Below are 9,953 nucleotides of genomic sequence, written 5' to 3' on the forward strand. Positions count from 1 at the left end.
ACCATGAACTGACCTTGAAGTATCCCCTTCCTTGAGGACCATATTTTCTTTTTCATTCCCACTCTATATGAAAAACTGGATAACATCCCATGTCTGTCCATCAGTTTCCATCTATTCCTATTAGCTTATTAGCTAATTATTAGCTATCCTATTCTACCTATTAGCCCTGGTTCTTCTCATCTCCCTGTGTCCTTGGTTCATACCACATGATTCTATAATTCCTCTTACCAGAGGAAAAGTATAGTTTTCTGCAACTTAAGTTTGGACTTAGCTATTCATCATGGTTTAAAAGAGACACAAATCTTTGACCCACTAGGCATCCATTGATGGACGAATAGATAGGGAAGATGTAGTGGACACACACACACACCCCATAACACCGGAATATTATACAGCCATTAAAAAGATGAGGTCTTGCCATTTGTGACAACATGGATGTATCCAGAGGGTATAATGCTAAGTGAAATAACTAAGACTGAGAAAGACAAAGACCATATAATGTCACTCATAGACAGAATCTAAAAAACAGAATAAAACAAAAAGCAAAATCAGACTTACAAATATGGAGAACAAGCAGACAGTTGCCAGTGGGAAAAGGACTGGAGGAGGGAAAAATGGGTAAAGGGAGTGGGAGATGCAGGCTTCACTAGAATCAGAGGCACAGCATGGGGAATGTAGTCCATGATACTGGAATAGCAATGTGTGGTGACAGATGGTAGCTACACTTGTAGTGAACATAGTCCAACATACAGAGCAACTGAATCACTCTGTGTTGTACACTGTACACTAATGTAACACTGTGTGTCAATCATACTAAAATTTAAAAAAATAAAATAAATGTTTGATGTTCCCCTCATCAAGGGGTAGGGCTGATTTCTTTCCCCTGAAATCTGAAGGAGCCTTAGTGACTATTTTGTAGCTAATAGAAATAACATAAGGTACACTAGGTAGCTTCTGAGGCTATGTCAGTAGAAGTCATACAACTCCTGCCTCATTTTTTAAAACACTTGTTTAAGAATCCCAAGTCACCACCTAAGAAAGCCAAATTTAGGCACTCTGTTCAACAGTCCCAGCTGAGTCTGTTCTCCAGCTATCCAAACCCAGACCATACGTATGAGTGAAGAAGTCATTTTGAAAGGGGATTCTCCAGTCCAACTACTTACAGCATTATCTCTTTCAACATCTCGGGTGAGGACCAGATATCACAGGACAGAGCAGAACCATTCCTACTGTGCCTTTTCCAAATATTTAGCCAACAGAATCCTACAGAAAAATAAACTAGTTGCTTTAAACCAGAGTGTTTTGGTTTACCTTGTTTTACAGCAGTGGATCATTAGAAAACTATGTGGCTACTCTGGTTGATAACATATGGGTAGGCGCGACTATGTGCCATTTATAAGCCAAGACCACAAGGGGTCTTACTAATTACATATTCTTTTTATAGCTCTCTCTCTCTCTCTCTCTCTCTCTCTCTCTTTTTGTCTTGGCCTTCTGCCATTGCTAGAATAGGAAGATGCTTTGGCTAACCTGATATTCCATGGAGGATGTAAAATATGCAGACCACGGGTGGGGGAGGCAGGCCCAGCTGTCCCCGTGGTTTGAAGCACAGCCCCTCCCAACCACGTCCAGACTAGTTGCCTATGAACCACCAGGCAACTTATAAACTCACAAGCAAGAATACGAAATTGTTGTTTTAAACCACCTATTTGGGGTTAGTCAATTACACAGGCAGAGTGGTCCCAAAAGTCCAACTTTCTGCAACTAATCACAACTGTTGGACTGTTTCCCATCAAGTAACTAGGAAATTTGACCATGTCCTTTTCTATTTTATACTTTGAATTTGTGGAGCTCAGGGACTCACTTGTGGCCTATCTTGTTGTATATGCTATCCAGTCTAGAAGGTCTTTCCTACAGTTGACTGCAGTTATGAAAGAGAGTCAATGTCTCTGGAGCATAAATTTGTGGGTAACCGAAATACCCAATAAATGGGCTTGCTTTAATGTCTCCCACTGTGTACCTCCAGTTCCCTCCTTCATACTCCTGAACTTTAAGTAAATTATTTCCTAACCATTTCTGAGTCTTCAAGCACTCTTTTATAAGCAGTCACTGTGCTTCTCTCAAAAAGCAAAGATTATCTATCTTGTTATGAAATCTTTTTCCCCCCCAAGGCTATAAAGGCACAAATGCATTGCACGGTTCTAAATCAATCAATCTCTCTCTTTCTTTTCCTCCCCTTCCTCCATGATGATGGGAGCATTTCAGGATTATTTTCTTTACCATCTGTTCTTCAGAAAATGATAGAGACCACAAAGTTCAGGGTTGTTCAGACATGTGGGCTGATGGCATCAGTATTTCTTGCTCACACACAGCCCCCCAAAGCTTAAAATTGTGCTTGCCAGTAAATTCCAATTGCAAAAGCCAGATGGAGAACTGAAATGTGATGGAGCAAGATGTTTAATTCCATTTCAAATGTTTAATGATTTGCCACTCGTAGATAAAAGATTAGAAAATTAACGTAAGGTACCCAAGTCAGGAAATGTGGTAACATTAGGATAGAATCTGTAGAATAAATTTTTATAAATGCCTAGAGTGTCTGAAAGAAATATCATCAATATTATAAAATGGAAATGCTGGGAAGGATCTTTGAGAATACCTACTGAATTTTATAGATGAAGAAGCAGACTCAAGGTTAAAATGCTGCATAATTCTACTTGATTCAATTAAATGACAGGGCTAGCACCTGATCTGAAGTAGACATTTTAGGAATTATTTTTTCCTAAATTCCATTAGTAAGAGGTAGAAAAAGAGACAGGAGAAGCATTTGTAGTAACTGGAGAGAAGAGAAAAAGGAAGAATGAAGCAGAAACAGAATGCTATTAATCAAAGGAGAAAAGAAATTTCATGAGGGGACCACCCTTGTAGAGAAGGAGGGTAGGAACCTAAGAACTGGACATTTTGCCTATCCACTGAGTGTCTTATTTTACTTTCTAACAATTTTCTTAAAAAATTGGGTGATTAACTTAAATTAAAATGGGTGATGGAGCCTAGAAGATAAGAATTACTTTTCCAGAATCCTAACACTCAACTAAACCACCCTAATGCCAAGATTCATGGTATTCTTTTTACTACATCATACCAACTCCAGAAAAGAAGAGGAATGGGCAAAGGAGACCCACTGGGAGACACCAGAAGAGAATTGTATTGAAAGCACGTGTCTGCAGGTCAATAAAGGAGAATTCAGTATCTTGCTCAACTATCTACCTGCTGCTTCACCGTGAGGAACAGCCACACTGTGCCTCTCTTTTCCCATCTCTCAAATGAGGATTACTATAAGGAGTGAATGGCGTGAACAGTTAAAGCAACTGGCAAGTTTTAAGCACTCTTTAGATGTGCAGACGCTTAGATAGTTTTAAATGTTACACAGGAATAGAATATAAAGAGAAAGAACATTGCTCGAAAATAGAAAAATCAACTAACCAAACAACCAAACCAAAATAAAAACAAACCAAACAAACAAAAAAAGGAAACAAAAAAAGTAACAGAAACAAACTTTTCAAAAGTTTTCATTTAATTTCTACATAGTTAACATACACCGTATGTTACTCACCCAGTGCTCATCACAAGTGCTTTCCTTATACCCATCACCCAAATAGCCCATCCCCTGGCTGACCTCCCCAAAGCAACCCTCAGTTTGTTATCCGTAGTTAAGACTCTGTTTTATGGCTTGCCTTTCTCTCCCCGCCCCCATATTCGCCTCATTTCATAAGAATGAAATAATATGGTATTTGTCTTTCTCTGACTTATTTTGCTTAGCATAATATATTCTACCTCCATCCACATTGTTGCAAATGGCAAAATTTCATTCTTTTTGATGGTAATATTCCTGTGTGTGTGTGTGTGTGTGTTTTGTGTCTGTGTACATGTATATGTGTGTGTATTTGCGCTCATGCCACAATTTCTTTATCCATTCATCAGTTGACATTTGGACTATCTTCCACAACTTGACTGTTTTTGATATTCCTGCTATAAACATCAGGGTGCATGTATCCCTTTAAATCAGTATTTTCGTATCCTTTGGATAAATACTAATATTTATTTTTAACTTTTTGAGGAACCTCTGTACTGTTTTCCAAACTGGTTGCACCAGTTTGCATCCCCACCAACACTATAAGATGGTTTCCCTTTTTCCACTTCTTCATCAACATGCGTTCTTTCCCGCGTTGTTAATTTTAGTCATTCTGACAGATGTGAAGTAATATCTCATTATGGTTTTGATTTCTATTTCCCTGATGGTGAGTGATATTGAACATCTTTGCATGTGTCTGCTAGCCACTGGATGACTTCTTTGGAAAAATATCCATGTCTTCTGCCCGCTTCTTAATGGGATTATTTATTTTGGGGGTGTTGAATTTGCTATGTTCTTTATAATTTTTGGACACCAATCCTTTATCAGGTATGTCATTTACAACAGGTCAATAAAGGAGAATTCAGTATCTTGCTCAACTATATACCTGCTGCTTCACCCATTCCATAGGATGCCTTTTAGTTTTCCTGATTGTTTCCTTTGCTGTGCAGAAGTTTTCTACCTTGATGAAGTCCCAATAGTTCATTTTTGCTTTTGTTTCCCTTGCCTTAAAGTTGCTGTAGCCAAGGTCAAAGAAGTTGCCTGTGTTCTCCTCTTGGATTTTGATGGTTTCCTCTCTTACATTTAGGGCTTTCATCCATTTGGAATTTATTTTTGTGTATGGTGTGGTCCAGTTTTCCCAACACTGTTTGTTGAAGAGACTGTCTTTTTTCAATTGGTATTCTTTCCTACTCCATTGAAGATTTGTTGATGATACAATCAAGGGTCTGTTTCTGGGTTCTCTATTCAGTTCCAATGATCTATGTGTCTGCTTTTGTGCCAGTACCATACTGTCTTGATGACTTCAGTTCATAATATAATGGTTTTGTTTTTCTTTTTCAAAATTGCCTTGGCTATTAGGGGTCTTTAATGATTCCATAAAAATTTTTGGATTTTTTATCTAGCTCTGTAAAAAATGTTGGTGGTATTTTCCATAGGGATTGTATTAAATGCATAGATTGCTTTGGGTAGTATAGACATTTTTAATAATACTTGTTTTTCCAATCCATAAGCATGGAATGTCTTCCCATTTCTTTGTGTTATCTTCAATTTCTTTCATAAGTGTTCTATAGTTTCAGAGTACAGATCTTTTACCTCTTTGGTTAGGTTTATTCCCAGCTATCTTATGGTTTTTGGTACAATTATAAATGAGATCAATTCTTTGATTTTTCTTTCCGCTGCTTCATTACTGTGTATAGAATGAAACATCTAAAACATGTAAAATATGCAGACCACGGGTGGGGGAGGCAGGCCACTAGCTGCAGCAGACTACGGTCAGTAGAATTGGTGTTTTAAGGGGTTGTTGGTGTCTTCTATGCTTTCCTCAATGAAACAGAATTCTGACATTGGTTTTGTATCCTGTAACTTCCCTGAATTTGTCTATTACTTCTAGCAATTATTTTGGGGGAGTCTTATTTTCTACACAGGGTATCATGTCATCTGCAAATAGTTAAAGTTTGACTTCTTCCTTGGTGATTTCAATGTCTTAATTTTTTTGTTGTCTGATGGCTGAGGCTAGGACTTTTAGCATGATGTTAAATAACAGTGGTTAGAGTTGACTTCCCTGTATTATTAGCAACCATAGAAGAAAAGCTCTGTTATTCTCCATTCAGAATTATAATAGCTGTGCATCTTCTGAATATGGCCTATATGATGTTCAGGTATATTTCCTCTATCCCTACTTTGTTGAGGGTTTTTATCAAGAATGAATGCTATATTTTGTCAAATGTTTTTTCTGCAACTTGTGAAAGGATCATATGATTCTCATCCTTTCCTTTATTAATGTGGTATACCACATTGATTGATTTGTGAATACTGAACCACCCTGCAGCCCAGGAATAAATCCCACTTGATTGTAGCGAACGGTTCTTTTAGTGTACTGTTGAATTTGATTTACTAGTATTTTGTTGAGAATTTTTGTATTGATCTTTATCAGGAATATTGGTCTATAATTCTTTTAGTTGGGTCTTTGTCTGGTTTTGGAATTAAGGTAATTCTGGCCTCATAGAATGAGTCTGGAAATTTTCCTCCCATCTCTTTTTTTTAATTTTTTATTTTTTTGAGTTTGAGAAGAATAGGTATTAACTCTTCTTTAAATGTTTGACAGAATTCCTCTGAGAAGCCATTTGGACCTGGACTTTTGTTTAGTGGGAGATTTTTGATTACTGATTCAATTTCTTTGTGGTTATTGGTTTTTCAAATTTTCTATTTTTTCTGTTTCATTTCTGGTAGTTTATATGTTTCTAGGAATTTATCCATTTCTCCCAATTTGCTGGCAAGTTTTTCATAATATTCTCATTCATATGTGTGTGTGTGTGTGTGTGTGTGTGTGTGTGTGTGTGTGTTGGTTGTGGTCTCTCTCATTCATGATTTTATTTATTTAGGTCCTTTCTCATTTCGATAAGTCTGGTTAGGGTTTTTAAAAAAATCAGTATTATTAAATCTTTCAAAGTAATTCTTTCCTGGTTTCATTGATCTGTTCTACTGTTCTTTGTTTCTATATAATTTATTTCTGTTCTAAACTTTATTATTTCCCCTTTTCTGCTAGCTTTAGGCTTCATTTGTTATTCTTCTTCTAGCTTCTATAGGTATAAGGTTGGATTGTGTATGTGAGACTCTTCTTGTCTTTTTTTATTTTTTTAAGATTTTATTTATTTATTTGATAGAGATCACAAGTAGGCAGAGAGGCAGACAGAGAGAGAGGAGGAAGCAGGCTCCCCGCTGAGCAAAGAACCTGATGTGGGGCTCAATCCCAGGACCCTGAGATCATGACCTGAGCCGAAGGCAGAGGCTTTAACCCACTGAGCCATGTAGGTGCCCCTCTTCTTGCTTTTTGAGGTAGGCCTTATTGCCATATAATTCCCTCTTAGGATTGCCTTTGCTGCACCCCAAAGGTTCTGGACCATATCTTTGTTTTTTTTTTGTCTGTTTGTTTGTTTAATTTCTTCAGTTTCCTGGTTAACCCTTTCATTCTTTAGAAGGATGTTCTTTAACCTCTATTTGTGGTCTTTCCAATTTTTTTTCTTGTGGTTGACTTCAAGTTTCATATCATTGTGGTCAGAAAATAAGTGTGGAGTGATCTCAGTCTTTTTTTACTAGTTAAGACCTGATTTGTGACCAAGTATCTGATCTATTCTAAAGAATGTCCTATGTGGACTCAAAAACAATGTCTAGTCTTCTGCTTTAGGATGAAATGTTCTGAGTGTCATTCAAAGCCATTGTTTCTTGTTGATCTTCTGCTTAGATGATCTGTCCATTGCTGTGAGTGTGGTGATAAAGTCCCCTACTATTATCGTATTACTATCAATGAGTTTATGTTTGTTATTAGTTGTTTTATATATTTGGAAGTTCCCAAGTTGGGGCCATAAATATTTACAATTGTAAGGTATTATTGGATAGATCCCATTATTACAATATAGTGCCCTTCTTCATCTCTTCTTACAGTCTTTGGCTTAAAATCCAGGTTTTCGGATATAAGTATAGCTACTTCAGCTTTCTTTTGATGTCCATTAACATGATAAATGGTTCTTCATCCCCTCACTTTCAACTGCAGGTGTCTTTAGAGTCTCTTGTAGGCAATGTATAGATGGGTCTTGTTTTTGTTGTTGTTGTTTTTGTTTTGTTTTATCCATTCCATTCTGACACTTTATGTCTTTTGATTTAAATCTGTTTACATTGAACATGATTATTGATAGATATGAATTTAGTGCAATGGTATTACTTGTTACATCATTGTTTCTGGAGATTTTCTCTGTTTCTTTCTAGTCTTTGTCATTTTGTTTTTTCCTTTTCCACTCAAAGAGTTTTCTTGTGGGTGGTTTAGTGGTCACAAATTCCTTTGCCTGGGACATACTTTATGCCTCCTTCTGTTCTGATTGACAGCCTTGCTGGATAGTGTATTTTTGGCTGCAGATTTTTCCCAATCAGCATATAGAATATATCAGGTCTTCTCACCTGTCAAGTTGCTGTGGAGAGGTCTTTTGCTAATCCTGTGTTCTCATAAATTACGGACTTCTTTCTCTTGCTGTTTTTAAAATTTTTTCCTTATCTCTGTATTTTGCAAATTTTGCCACAAATACCTCTTGGTGTTGGCCTATTTTTGTTGATTTTGACGTGTGTCTCCTGGATTTGGACGTCGTTTCCTTCCCCAGATTAGGGAAGTTTTCAGCTATAGTCTCCTCAAAAACACCTGCCTCTTTCTCCCTCCTTCTTCTGGGACTCCTATGATGATAATGTTGTTATGCTTTATGGAATCACTGAGTAACCTAAGTCTACATTTGTGATCTAATATCTTTCTTTCCCTCTTCTTTTCAGCTTCATTCTTTCCATGATTTTATCTTCTAATCACCTACTCATTCTTATGCAGCTTCCATCTTTGTGGTCATTACATCCAGTCAGTTTCACATCTTGGTTATTTTTTTTATTTCAGCCTGACTAGTTTTTATGTCTTTTATCTCTGTCATAAGGAACTCCCTGGTGTCTTCTATGCTTTCCTCAAGCCCAGCTAGTATCCTTATGATTGCTGTTTTAAATTCTGGATCAGTTATATTACTTATATCTGTTTCAATTAGATCCCTGGCTGTGACCTTTCCTTGTTTTTTTTTTTTGTTGTTGTTGTTTGTTTGTTTGTTTTTGTTGGTGGGGCATGAATTCCTCCATCTTGGCATTTTTGTCTGGGTCTCTGTCTTCTTTTCTGCGTTAGAAAAACTGGTTATGTTTCCTCCTCCCAAGAGTAATAACTTGTTAAGAAGATGCTATTTACTGTCTAGGGCCTGGTGCTTCAGGAAGTGTCTCTGGTGTATGCTGTGTGCACTCTGCTGCTGTGTTTTGGCTGCTCTTTCCCTCAGGTCAGTCCTCTGCAGAGTTTCCTCCTTGCCTGCAGTGAGGAGTATCTGGACCTTGGCCAGAGTGTGGTGAGTTTTAACTAGGTGTGCTCTGGTCAGCTTGTTAAAAGAAACTTGATGCTATCTGCACTAGAGCTGAAGCTGCAGCAGTCTACGGTCAGTAGAATTGGTGTTTTAAGGGGGGTTTATCCTCATCTACTGGGGGAGGGGCCTACTGCTCTTATTCTCAGGCAACCTGCTTTATAAAGAAGCATCTGCAGTATGCGGGGGGGAGGGGTGGGCAGGGCTTGGTGTAAGGGGTTTAGGCCTCCGTTGTTGGTACTGTGTTGGTTACTGAAGTTATGTTGAGGGGTATGGGAGGGAATTGACAGCAGCCCTCTCTCTCATATCCAGAGAAGGGGAGTTTGTATCTGCCACTATTTGGGAAACACTCTCAGAAGAACAAATAACTTCTCCTTGTGTATCCTAGGTGTCTCTCTGATCCCTGCATTCACTCTATCTATGTCCAAGCCATCTGCCCATCCCACAGCCCAGTGCAACTGTGTTCTATTCCAGGCAGCCTGGCTGAGTTGTAAAACTCCAAAATTTAGGGACCCAGTGTGGCACAAACCCATTCTGGTCCTCTATGGGAGGGTCTCACTTAGATGGTGCTGGTGCAAACCTGTTTCATAAAGGGCAGTTACACCAACATGCAGGAACTTGGAGTTCAGAGTAAAGCACAGCAAAGAACAGGTGTCCAGATTAGCTACCCTAAGCAGCTATCTCTGTACCTATACAGAAGGAGGCAAAGTGTAACGGCGCCGGCTGGCTCTTCTATCCTCAGAGAAGCAATGCCACCTCTCCCAGATATCCTCTAAGAAGGGGAAACTGTCTCTCTCAGTGTATCCCAGGGAATCCTTAGATCATGATCCTCAGATCATGCTGTCTGTTCCTGGACTTCTGCCCTCCTTCTCCACAGGAGCACTGCAGCACCCACTGGGCTTAAC

The sequence above is a fragment of the Neovison vison genome, chromosome 7 (assembly GCF_020171115.1).
Source record: "Neovison vison isolate M4711 chromosome 7, ASM_NN_V1, whole genome shotgun sequence".
Classification (NCBI taxonomy): Eukaryota; Metazoa; Chordata; class Mammalia; order Carnivora; family Mustelidae; genus Neogale; species Neogale vison.